The 12,889-nt window shown below is 39.0% G+C and overlaps 1 protein-coding gene across 44 annotated transcripts in view; it reads left to right on the top strand.

Moving 5' to 3' along the window:
- SOX6 (SRY-box transcription factor 6) overlaps positions 1-12,889 on the top strand; it is a 438,207-nt gene that overhangs the window by 68,553 nt on the left and 356,765 nt on the right. The gene's annotated exons all lie outside the window — the stretch shown is intronic.

Genomic DNA, 12,889 nt, shown 5'->3' on the forward strand with positions numbered 1-12,889 from the left:
TGCTGCCTGAGGCATAGGTCAAAATGGCACCCTCTCCCATTCTATGAATAAAAGACTGACAACTGAACCTTACTGGTGAAGGGACAGTGTCTTCCTGAGAGTAGCAGTCAGGTTTAGGGGACGAAAGCCAGGCCATGTGGTAGAAACAGCTATGCTCTCCACTATCTTGTTGCTGCTCCCTATACCCAGTGTATGCCACCTGGGGCAGCTGCCACACTCTGTTTAATGGTAGGGCCAGTACTGGTATGTCATGACATACTACAGGTTTGGGAATCCTGGAAACAGTGGAGCTTCAAATTGCCTTCTTTCCTGATCAGATTGTGAATTCTGTTGAATCTTACAGATGTTTGCCATGCTCATGGCAAGGAAGAAGGAAAATGTAGAACGAAGAATGCTAGTGCTATTTGTAATTTTGGCTTCTTAACATAAATGTATTTAAATGAGGCAGCATAGGGTTAGCTCTCAATGATACATGTAAAAAGCTTTTTTTTTAAAAAAGTGGACAAATATATGACATCAAAACTGTAGAGTTGTATTATCTTAGGTAAAGGGACTCCTTATAGCATGTGCTGAGTAGAATGTGAACAAGCTGATTTCTCATAACTTTATGCTGAGATTAAATTTCTGGGCTATTTTGCACCACTACTGAATTATGTTTCTACTTTAGCTTAGTATTGGGATTTGAACATGGCCATTAATTGCTCCTAGGTCATCATAATTTCATATTGCTCTAATGACAGGAATTGCTAAATAGCTCTCTTACCTTATTGACCATCTAAAGTGCTTAAAATTTTGAAGTGGACCAATATATTTTAGATCCGTCTAGACCAACGTTTTAAAATGCACTTCAAAAGGACTGTTGAGAAGTTGAGCCATGATTTATAACATTTATTTTCTAAAGTAGCAACCGCAAAAATAATCATAATACCGAAGCCAGCAGAAGTATTTTGAAATACTAGGAGCTAATGTTTGAGGTTATATATGGCCTATGAATGGAGAGATATGTTCCTGCAGTGATATATTTTTATTGCTTGCTTCTGTTTTTATTAAGGATAATGAAAACCTTGTGTCTGGGCCTGTGAACAAAACTAATGTGACCTTCCTCGTGACCCACCTGTTGTGCTTTCACAATTGATAATAGTAACCTCATGTTAGGGTGATCTTAGAGAGTAACAGTTAGCCAGCACTGTTGAAAATAACATTTGCATTTCTGCAGCTTGGAACTGCCTTTGCTTTCCACTTGAAATAAAAGGTGAAAAGTAACATATCTAACAAAATATTGTGAACAAAAGCAAATGTTAGCCTTAGCAGTGCAGTTTTTCATTGCTAGGTTTTGGATTGTGGCAGACTTCAAATACAGTGGTACCTCGGGTTAAGAACTTAATTCGTTCTGGAGGACTGTTCTTAGCCAGAAACTGTTCTTAACCTGAGGTACCACTTTAGCTAATGAGGACTTCTGCTGCCGCCACGCCGCCGGTGCGCAATTTCTGTTCTCATCCTGAAGCAAAGTTCTTAACCCGAGGTACTATTTCTGGGTTAGCGGAGTCTGTAACTTGAAGCGTCTGTAACCTGAGGTACCACTGTACCAGAGCTTTAGATTCAGTGACCACTCACATCATTGTTTTCATATTGGAACTAACAGAGCTTCACTGTTGTTGAAAGACTTTAAACTGCCCAATTCACAGTTTCAGTAAATGCCAGAAATTGCTAAAGAAAGATAGAAAGTATATAAATGGGTGTGGTAGATGCAGACTAGAAATGCACATTTTAATAAAGTGTACCCCCCATCCATGAAAGAATATTTGGTGTCTTTGATGTACAGAGATCTTTGAATTTAGGGGGTTGCTCCTATTCTAGGTGTGTGTCCTTGCCACCCCATTGATTTGGATAGAAATAAGATAAGCTAAACTCTGGCGTCAGTGGCTCTAAAGGAAATATGCTAGTCAGTATTAAAGCCTGGTTGGCCCAATGGAACAAATATTTTGTATCTAACTCCAGTTCTGGTGGTCCTAATGGCATTTAGAAATGACTGACATTAACTGGACTGAGGCCAGGGTGTTTTAAGATGATTTTCAAGAGTCCCCATCCTCCCCTCTCCTTGCCTTCTGTTAATCTTTGGGCCAAGGAATAAAGGGGTCTAGGAATAAATCAATTTACATTTGTTTTCAAACTGTAAATTGTAGCAACTGATCACATAATAGAACAGTACATAAGACAGGAAGTCCATCTTCAGGCCAGAGGGCTGCCTCTTTAACAGCCTGCAGTTTTCCAACAAAGGGAGCAGAGCAGAGTTTAGGAGAGGTGGAGTAGAGGCAGAGGTGCAAAAGGTCTCAAGTTTGCCTCTGGACCTCATTGAAGCAAGCTGCTCACTAGGAGCTCTTTTGGGATTGTGACAGCATCCCCACCTTGCTGTGCCCTTTTAGATTCCTCCTCAGGACCAGGGCATGACGGGGGTGATGATGTTGATGATTGAATCTATTATTATATTTATTTCCCTCCCTTCATCAGCAGGTCACAGGGTGGGTTACAACCATTTAAAATTCAGTATTAAAAACACTTCTGACACTTGCTTGAAAGTGCTCCTTTGTTTGTCATCTTGCTTTCACATCAGTGTACACCAATTGGGAGGTAAATTCAATAGGGCTTCCTCCCAAACCTTAGCTGGATTGGGGCCACATTATTTATTAGGTAGGACTTAAATGTATAAGTGTTTGTGGGAGTTGGGCATTGAAAGCTACTTCATTTGCTCATCAGACCATAAGGATTTTCTTTCTATTTGGAACCCTTATGATTAGCTGAGCTATGGCCTGCGAGAAAAGAAGGATTTGAAAACAGTGGTCAATGATCCATGAAATAAGGGGGATTTTCACAATGCCTTTCAGTGAGGAGTTATGGCTCATTGGTCAAACAATGTGTGTTTTCAGAATCAACATGTGCCAAAATAGACATTTGCTCAAATGTAGTGCAAGTTATCAGTATTTTTTAATATTGGCTGAGTTAGAGATCCTATCATTCAATCATAAAGGAACCCCCCCCCCCCCCATTTTTAAGTTCACTGTGGCTTAATTACTTATGCTGGTAGTTGAAACCAAATAAATAAATTCACTCAAAACATTGACTGGGTAAAAGTCTACCTTCAGTATTTATGCCTCTATGGGTGTTTTTTTTAAAGCAAATCTTTTTTGCTCATATCTACGAAATGGTACAACTATTTTAAACATTTGTAAGTGACATGCTCACTCAGAATTTAATTTCAGGGGAGTATACATAATCATTTAAAATCTTCAGTATTATTACCATCTACCTGTGGCCCTGTGAATATTTTCATTCCTGACTCGCAAATGCACTGCCAGCTTCCTTAAAAGCCAGACTATCCAAAGCAGATTGATTGAAAACTTGCATGTGTACATCACATATTCTTGCCTGGTTCAGTAGTAATGAGAAACAGTGTTTTCCTAATATGTGAATGACCTATTGAGTTGATTTCCCACACATACCTCTTCTTTTGTATTCCAGAGAACAAGATTAGAAACATTTTTTATTTTAAACTAACCAGAGTTTCCTGTGACAGGAACTGTGGTTTGTTTAAACAATAGTTTCACAACAAGCCAGGACCTGAAACCAGTTTGATTGTGGTTTATTCTCATTCAGCACTGTTTACCAGTCCACAGTTCCCCAAGTTCAGATGTCACGAAGAACTATCTATCTAACATATGTTCTACAAAATAAAGTTCTTTCGATATAAATACTTTCCTTTCTGATGTTCTTCACAGAAATTATCACAATCACTTAGAAGAATTACAATCCACAATGAAATGGTTCTCCATAGAATAAACATAGCAGCTCGCCTGTGAAGGTGATTACATTTTTAAAAGTTGTTTCAAAATGAAGGACTTTAATAAGATCCAAAATCATGTACATCTTGAATTCTTTAGAACCATAATTTTTACATTTGTGCAAATGCTGGTTGCAAACTTTTTATTTTGTTGCAACATGGGAGAAGAAAAATAATAATTTATCCATACACAATAGCTTCTGTGTTTGAAATTGCTCTCAATAACTTTGATAATACACAGATACACGTACATGTATTAGGGGACCTAATTGTGTGGGAAGTGCTTCTGTATGGTGTCTTCTCTGGCTACTTCATTCTCCATACCATGGACCTCTGGGTCCATGGTATTTGAATCCTACTTTGCATCTTATGTCATAAGCAAGGAACCAGAATAAGATGTCATGGAAGAATCATGTTTGCTGCTGTTGTATCTCCACCCTCTCCCTGGTGTTTAGACTGACTAACAGAAAAGTGGCATGTTTGCCATCACTCATTATTTAAATATGGTTATAGCCTTAACTTTTTCTGTCTCAGGTTTATATTTGTCTGCTCTTCAAGAAGGCCACTGAAGTCCACTTCTGATTTGACAGTAAAAGTAATATAAAAATACAGTGGTGCTTGAATATGAACAGCACAATAGTTTCAGACTAATATGACTCACTGTAACCTGATCACTCATAGATCAACTGAGTCTATTGTAGTTTAATTTGCCATATGATTGACCTGATGCTAAGTATTATAGGAAAATATCCTCCCTAGACATTAACAAAAAGTTTATTGTCTGAGTAGAGAGTGATTGATGGGCAATAGTGAATTATAATGTTGGTTAAAGGTATTTTGTTGCTTTACAGAAACACACACACACACAAAAATAAATAAATTCTACAGTACATTGGAAAAAGCTTTGCAAACTTTGAATTTTGTGAACCACGTTTAGGCCCAGCCAATGCATGCAAAATAAGGTGCAGTAGCTGATGGAAACACAACTACATAAGTGCAGTTGCAAAGGGCAACGTGTCGTCCATTTCTCCCCCACCCCCACTTTTCATCTTTTAGGATGTGTTACTTTGGAATTCAGTGCTGTCCACTCACGAGTGGAATAGACTTCTGCTTGCGTAGTGGGACTATAACTTCATCTCCTCCCCAGTGCTGTTTCCAGTGTCTCCCTTGAGCATGCTTCAAAGCAGATTTTGGTGATGTGAGAGAAGCTGTGAGGGGATGGGGAGGAAAGAAAGGTGACACCCAATTTCATGATTAGATGTCCACTTTCACAAGGTTGGATTCCTCCCAAAATGGATCTAAACATTAATCTTCCCAAAATTAGCAATGGTGGGATTTGGGACAATTTTTAGAACATTAGTCTACAAATCCAATGTTTGCAGATCTTCAGATATTGCATTTTAAAGCTTTTTCCAATTTACAGTCTCCAATATCCTTGATTTATAGCTCTGATTCCAACCTGGCATTTATTTTCTAAATGGCCTGATTTTGCTTTTGATGAGCATTTAATTATTGAATAACACTATAAATTCTGTGAAATGTTATTGCTGTAAACTTGCATTAACAAAGGGTATCAATATTGTATGAGAGTTTTGCAGACCAATACATGAGTGGAAGTTTTTGTTTGGTCTGAAGCATGGATTCAGCCTGCCAACACATCTGTACTCACCTCCAACATTTAACAAAATAAGGATTCGCCTGTAACACCCCTGTTCCCATTTCAAAGATCACTACTCAAGTCTGTCCTCCCATTCTGCATTGCTGAAGGCTGTACTCTGTTATTGTTGTTTATTAATTTATATACTGCTTAATGCCTAGGTGGCTTCTAAGCAATTGCACCAACATTGTTAAAATGCAGAATAAATTGTAAATATCCTATAATTTAAATGCAGCATTAAACAATCCCATTAAAATATTTAAAACATCCATGATCACAGCATGCAATAAAACAATGCCATTAAAACAGCAATTAGGAGGTCCAAATCAAGAGATCAAGAGAATGACAGTGTAAACAGATGCATCTTTAAAAGTCTGTGGAATGCCATACAGCAGGCAGTGCATTCAAGAACAGTGGTGCCACCAGTGATCAAACCCATGTCACTAAAAGCTAATAATCAACAGGCTATGGTAAGACTAATTGTGTTCCCTTTGTTGGTCTAAGTCTTCCACCCACCCTCCCTTGTATTTTTGCCTTGTTCGATGCTTAACCTTGCTATGGACATTGTATTTGGGGCTGGCAAGGAATTTTCCCACTAGGGCAAATTGGCTCACACCTTGTGGTTTTGCCTTCCTAATAGCAATTGTCACAACTTTGGCAGTTTAGGCACTGGGTTAGCCTTAGTCTTGGCTGGAGGGGAGGTTATAGCCTCTGCCTGCTCCTCTGAGGAAAATGGTATTCCATTAAAGGGATTCGGGGGAACTGCTTCTGTCCAGATGCCCAGGAGGGTGCTAGGGCCATAGCACTCCCCAAGATGGCGATGTCAATAGTTGTGGTCTTATTTGCCTCCAAATACATTGCATTGCCTGGTTATTCTATGAGATGTGGCGGGCGGTGGTGTGGCACCTGGGCACCCGAGAGAGTTTGCAGCACATATACATTGAGAGAGAAAAAAAGGGAAAGAACCATTAAAAGGAAGGAACATGCTTCTATAACACCTCTGACACCAATAAAATATGATTCATGCCTGCATAAATTATTATTTGTCAAGCTGAGCTCAGCCAGAAGTTCAGTCAATCTTCTATTTTGCGGTCTGCCTGGAACTGCAAAATGTGTGTCCACTGGCCTGCATTTGGTGTGGCCTGCATGAAGGTCACCAGTTCTGCAGTTTGGTAAACGGTGTTTCCGTTGCACCAGAAGCAATATAGTCATGCTCGCCACATGACCCGGAAAGCTGTCTGTGGCAAACGCCGGCTCCCTCGGCCTGAAGCAAGATGAGCGCTGCACCCCATAGTCGCCTTTGACTGGATTTAGCTGTCCCTTACCTTTACCTTTGGTTTAATATGAAATTTGGGTCAAAAAGTTCATGACACTGTTGAGAAAAGACAAACCCCCTCTCCAAAGCACCACTGTCTTTGACAGTGCTGATATTTGCGGTGTCTTGAGAATATTGTGTGCTTAGAAAAAAGCTTGTCAATTAGTGCTGTGAAGTAGCAGTTCATTTATTAGAAACTGACTTTTTTTCTAGCAGTTTAGCCACCTACTTTCTTGCTCCTTCGTCACAAGCTTTTTAGGTTTAATTAGCAGCTAATTCAGTGACTCATTTATCAAGGTGCCCTTGATTCCCCCTCTCCACTTCCAATTCCCTGAAGCAGAAATAGGAATTTGTGTGTGTACATGTGTTTTCTGGGTGTGTTGGTGAGAGCTGTGCGTAGCACTATAACTTAATTTGTCTTCTCTTCACTCACCTTCTATGTACTGACCAGAATTTTATCCTGATTATAGGCAATGATAATGTTGCTGTCATTGATGTCCTGGGACAATGTATATCCCCCAGTTACACATTCTTCTGGGTGATTCAATAGTCCACACAAATAAGATCCAGGTTACTCCATTTTGGATGCTCTTTCTCCATTTTGTTTTGTTTTGTTTTGTTTTAGTTTTGGTCTGGTAAGACTGGTAGTTATATTTAGGGCTGTGAGTAGAATCATATAATTGTAGAGTTAGAAAGGACCCTGAGGATCATCTAGTCAACCCCCTACAATGCAGGAATATGCAGTTGTCCCATATGGGGATCAAACCTGCAGCCTTGGCATTATCAGCACTCAGAGCACTGAGTTATCTAGGCTCATCCACTGTATTCTAATACTGCCCCCCCCCATGATCTGCTCTAATGTTTGTATTAGCCAAATCCTTTTAAAAATACTTTCATAGGAGAAATATAAAAAGCAGCTGTTTTTGGGAAGCACTCCTGTACTTGTGCAGAATTGAAGAATATATAAGCCCTTGTTATATTTTCTTTAAAACTCACACAATCCACTCAGTGGCATAGCGTGAGTTGCCAGTGCCTGGGGCTATGAGGAGGGGTGGGAGTGGGTGGGTGGGAGGCACATTCAACTGCCTAACGGCGTCTGTGTCACCCAGCAGATTGCAGCCGCAGAGTTACGAAGAGTAGAGTTGTTCCAATGTCTGGAGAGGTCATTTCTTGGTTCACGTGGAGAAACCGTTTTCAACGGAGCCCAACAACATAAGCATGCAACTGTATTGAGGCAGCAGCACTGGGTGTTGACATTTTGCACCTGGGGCAACTGTCCCTCCCCCTCCAATACATATAATTTTTCACTTATTTACCAATAGATAATGTATCTAGTTACCAGCAGCCTTTATTATATTTGTGTTCCTTACCACATAGTTACTTGACATGCCACTAGCTGTACTGTTTTAAAAACTCTTTTTCTCCATCATCTTCTTTAGAATGAACCATAATTTAAGTTGCTTGCAATAAGTTGGAAAGCTACCTAATCTTTATTTAGCATGAAAAATCGGTCACTTGCAAATCCGGTAAAAGGAGGCGCTAATCGGGGCAGTGTTGCCTATATTTAACCTTGGAGTGCACATTCAGGCATGCTTACGTATCAGCTGGTGACCTTTTAATGTTATGCATGTTTGTTACTAGAGGATACTATGTAGAAGGCTGTATCTGGTCTTTTTGTTTCTTTTTGTTTCTAGCTTTTAAAGTTGCATTGTTTGTGATAGCTGCACTTAGATTTATTTGTGAAATCAGTTTTATTTCATTTTTTAAAATTCATTATCTGCAGAATTCTTGAAATTTAGAGGGTTCAGCCAACCATATTTATTCAGAAATTTTGCCTTAAAATAAAAAAAAGATGTGTGCGATATACTCTGTGAACCTGGAAGTGCCCTTAGGAATCTAGCCCATGCTGGTGTGGCTAGTCTTCTCTTGTACTATTTATTTTTAGGAGTCAATATAAAATAATGAATTTGCAGTGTGAAGTGCCGTTTTCCGATGTGTTATATGCTACCTTTGGGATTTTTAGCATCTCTGGTGTTACTAACTCAACTTGGTATTTTAAGCACACTCATGCAAGTTGGAAAAACAAAACTGCATAGGCTGTGATGATGCAACGGCCTCTCTTCTGATCGTTGTTTTGCAATTCTTTTGGCATCTGTTGCTTTGGTACTCCTCTGGCTTGACTGGAGGGATCAGACATCATCATGAAGTGAGCATAGTTTCACTGCTGAGCAGTTGCTTTCCGTTCTTGTCACTGGCTTTGAGTCACTAGGCTTTGTTGATTCACCATCTTAAACAGATGATGAAAAATGACCAAACTGGCAACAGGAATCAGAGGTGAGGACAGTATTTGACTCACCAATGTCAAATTTGCCAAGTACTCAGTGCAGATGTCTGTTTTTATGGGAGTTGCAAGCAGGGGTCTTGGTCAGCTGAAATCTAAGTATCAGGGGATCCTATGGCCACAGAATGTCGAATGCAACAACAGCTCTGCATTGGAAGCATGCCAGATACAAGCATTGATGGCTGCCTTATAATAAGCCCTTATTAGTCTATTAAACTTATTGCCTGCTTTTGACCAACAAGTCCCAGAGTGGGTTTGCAATTCAAAACTCAGAAATTAAAAACAGTTAAAGCAAATAGGGATAAGGTGGTTCCTGTTGCTTCAGATGAGTGAGAATATGTATGCTTACTGCTTTAGGGAGTAAGGCATGCCTAGTTAAAAGAAAGAATACAAAACAAATCTGCAAACAGAATCCTTCATTTTAAATTGTAAACTTTAGGGTAATTTGTACTCTAGTCATTTAGTGAGACTATTTATTACTGGACTAGATGACCCTCGGGGTCCCAGTCCAGTTCTGCAATTCTGTTTTCTGTTCTTTGGTATTTCGTTAAGTTCAAAATGAACTAAAGCATCCTACAATACCAGGTGTACAGAACAACACATTTTTTAAAAATAAAGGAGAGTTCTACCTTAAAATAAAATTAGTTGTTGACGTTAACCTTACTTAATAATGAGGATCATTAAGTTATTGTGGATAATTGGTTAAATTGTATTAAATGATTTAAACTACAACTCTTCTTTGTGTTTTAAAATGGGATGCTGTGTTAACATTCTGGGATAAAAAGAGAAAAGAAACTTGTAACATATCCCAGTAGCCATCCCTCTTGTTATCAGCTTTGCACCTTTGTTTGTATGTTGTAGGGGGTAGTGGGTGGTGGCATCCCAGGGTACCCATATGTAACAAAAAGTTCATGTAAAGAATCTTTATCTTTAACTTGCTGCTTTCCAATAATCTACAAGACAGAACCAGAACATGCATTTGAACTCATGACCAGTCTTTGCAGAAAGATTTAAAGTACAAAGCATTTCTTTGTGATTAAATGCTGACATATGCTCCTCCCATGTATTCTGTACATGTATGCTGAAGAGCACATCATAACATGCTGTCACATGCTAGCAAAGATACATTTTGGACATTTCCTTTATGGATATTGTCTGCCGTCAACTCACAGCAGCACATCTCTTCCACCAGCAGGATAGGCAATCCAACTTCAGACTGGCCATCAATTAGAGCTGGAAAGACACACAGAGTCTGAAGTGATCAATCCTCATTACAAGTCCCAACTGGCAACCAATGCCATCCACACAGAATGGTAGGAGTGAAAGGGACCTTCATTAAATTCAATACCCTGGACATGATAGAGACTGAAGCTGTGCTTGTGCCAACATGATATTGTGCTGCAGTGTTGTGTGCTGTAGATTCTGAGCAACATTGTGGCAATTGTTTTCTTTGCCAGGGCCCAGGTTGTAATATATGAACCATAAACAAAATAACATTTGAACATGTGCAGATTGCAATTTCCTCGTAAATGAGTCACCAGAACGTTTGTACAGGCTTTCAGAAGAGAGAGTGTGTTCCTTCCTTGAAAGGTTCTGAGCCTCAAAACTGTTGTTATTTTTTTTAAAGAGCAGTTGCACCATTTAAGAACAGAAAACCAATTCTGGTGTACTGTTTTCACTCACCTTTATCATACAAATAACGTGTGCATATATTTATGACAGAGTCCTCATATGATCTTTGTGAATTATGAGTATTCTTCAGAAAACCCAAGAGAAAATAAACAGTCTTGTCATCATAACCTTTGCACAAGAAGTGGGGTCTAGATTCTTAACATTGCACAGTTACCTAGGAGTGAACTCAGTGGGACGTCCTACTGAGTAAACATGATTAACATAATAGGATTGAGGTAGCTGTAATATCCAAAGACCAAAGCATCTGGCATGATAGATCACTCAGACTTCTGTGATTTTAAATCTCTCTTTCTGGCATTTAGTAAGGTGGTTGTAATCCAGTATGGCAGCAATTGTTGGGAGTTCAGAGCCTAGCTTCTTTAGAATGTATTTACAATCTCAGTACTAAGAAGTACTCGTCAGAATACCCAGTATTAACACTTGGCTACTGTGAGAGAAAATGGCACCGTCCTTTTTGGATCATCTTTAAAAATAGACTTGTATGAAGAAGTAAAAAACACCAGAGTCAACTGGGGACATTGTGAAGCCAAGCCAGTTCTTCGTTTGATTGTCTGACATTCATCTGAAGCAGCGCTGATAGGTGATCCTGAGTCCAGCATTGGATTGTGCTGCTTTTTGTTTTTCGCAAGGGTAGCTACTGCAGTAGTTTCACATTAAAGACATAATTCTAAAATGCTTGAAGTACAAACTTGAAATTGTACAATACTTTTTTTTTTGTACAGAGTAAAATTTTATATATAATTACAAACATCTCCCCATGCTTCTTGTGCTCTCTCCCACAATTCCAGTTGCGGGCATCAGAGATTAGGGATTACTCATTCAGAAAGGTCTTTATGTGAGGGTGCAACAAAGTTATCCTGGGCTGCTCAGTGGTCAAGCAGTTTACAATCACTGACATCTGTCAGACCTTTTTCAATATGTTGGCTCTTGGAGAATCCTGGAAAAATGTCAAGATGTCCTTAGGTGACACAAGAAGAGATGATACTCATACCATGGGGGAAATGTCTCCCAAGTGTTTGGTAAATTGACAACTCTATGCAAGCAGCTACAACTGTAACCACCATTTAAGATTTCATTTGACTGGTGGATTGTATTCACCATTTGATTTTCAAAGCTAAAAAAGTGCAGAGAAGTAGGAAAAGAAGAAGACCATGCCCACCTATTTTGAAAATCCTATTGTTTGTAGGAAGTTGCCTACAACTTGGATACAGTTGACCTGTAGTAGTCTGTACTTGCTGAATAACTGTGGAACGTTGAATTCTTCTTGGAGGCAAATAGGTTCATCTTCTAGTGCTTTCACTAAGCAAACTGGAAGTAAGTGTTCCGGTTTGCGAATGTTTTTTGGAAGCCAAACATCCAATGCGGCTTCCACTTGAGTGCAGGAAGCTCCTGCAGCTAATCGGAAGCCGTGCCTTGGTTTTCAAATGGTTTCAGGAGTCAAATGGACTCCTGGAATGGATTAAGTTTGAGAACCAAGGTACTACTGTATTCCAGTGGATTACTGCTGAGCAAGAATGCACAGTATTGCACAGCATACCATCTAACTTCTAAAAATACAGTACATTTGCAGTGAATATCCCAGCAGTTTTATTTAATATCTAACCTCTAAAATAAAATGTAATATATATCCTTTTAATAATGGTAGATAAAGTTGATATGAAGTAGACTGTAGTGAATCAATATGATTCTTTTCTGTTATATAATTGAATTTTAGTTTACTTCAATATGGAGTTCATTAAAAAGGCTTGACTGCATGTTCAATTACAGGGTTGAATGGGATGTTATAGTCTTCACGATTAAGCTGCCACTTATATCTGTGCTTAATATAACAATCACTGGGAGAAAGAAACCTGCCTTTTACATAGAATGATAGTTTTGCATAGAATGATCCTTTAACAAGCTTAATCTGAGCATTATTATGTTAAATATAACATAGTGGGAGAATTTGTTGAAATGTACAAATCTGAATAGTAGAGTTTCATGTGCCTTGCATGTGGAGATCTCTCTCCACTGAACAGATGATCAGAACTAACAGTGGTGATTACATGT

Source organism: Podarcis tiliguerta (genome assembly GCF_965153285.1).
Source record: "Podarcis tiliguerta genome assembly, chromosome: 1".
NCBI lineage: Eukaryota > Metazoa > Chordata > Lepidosauria > Squamata > Lacertidae > Podarcis > Podarcis tiliguerta.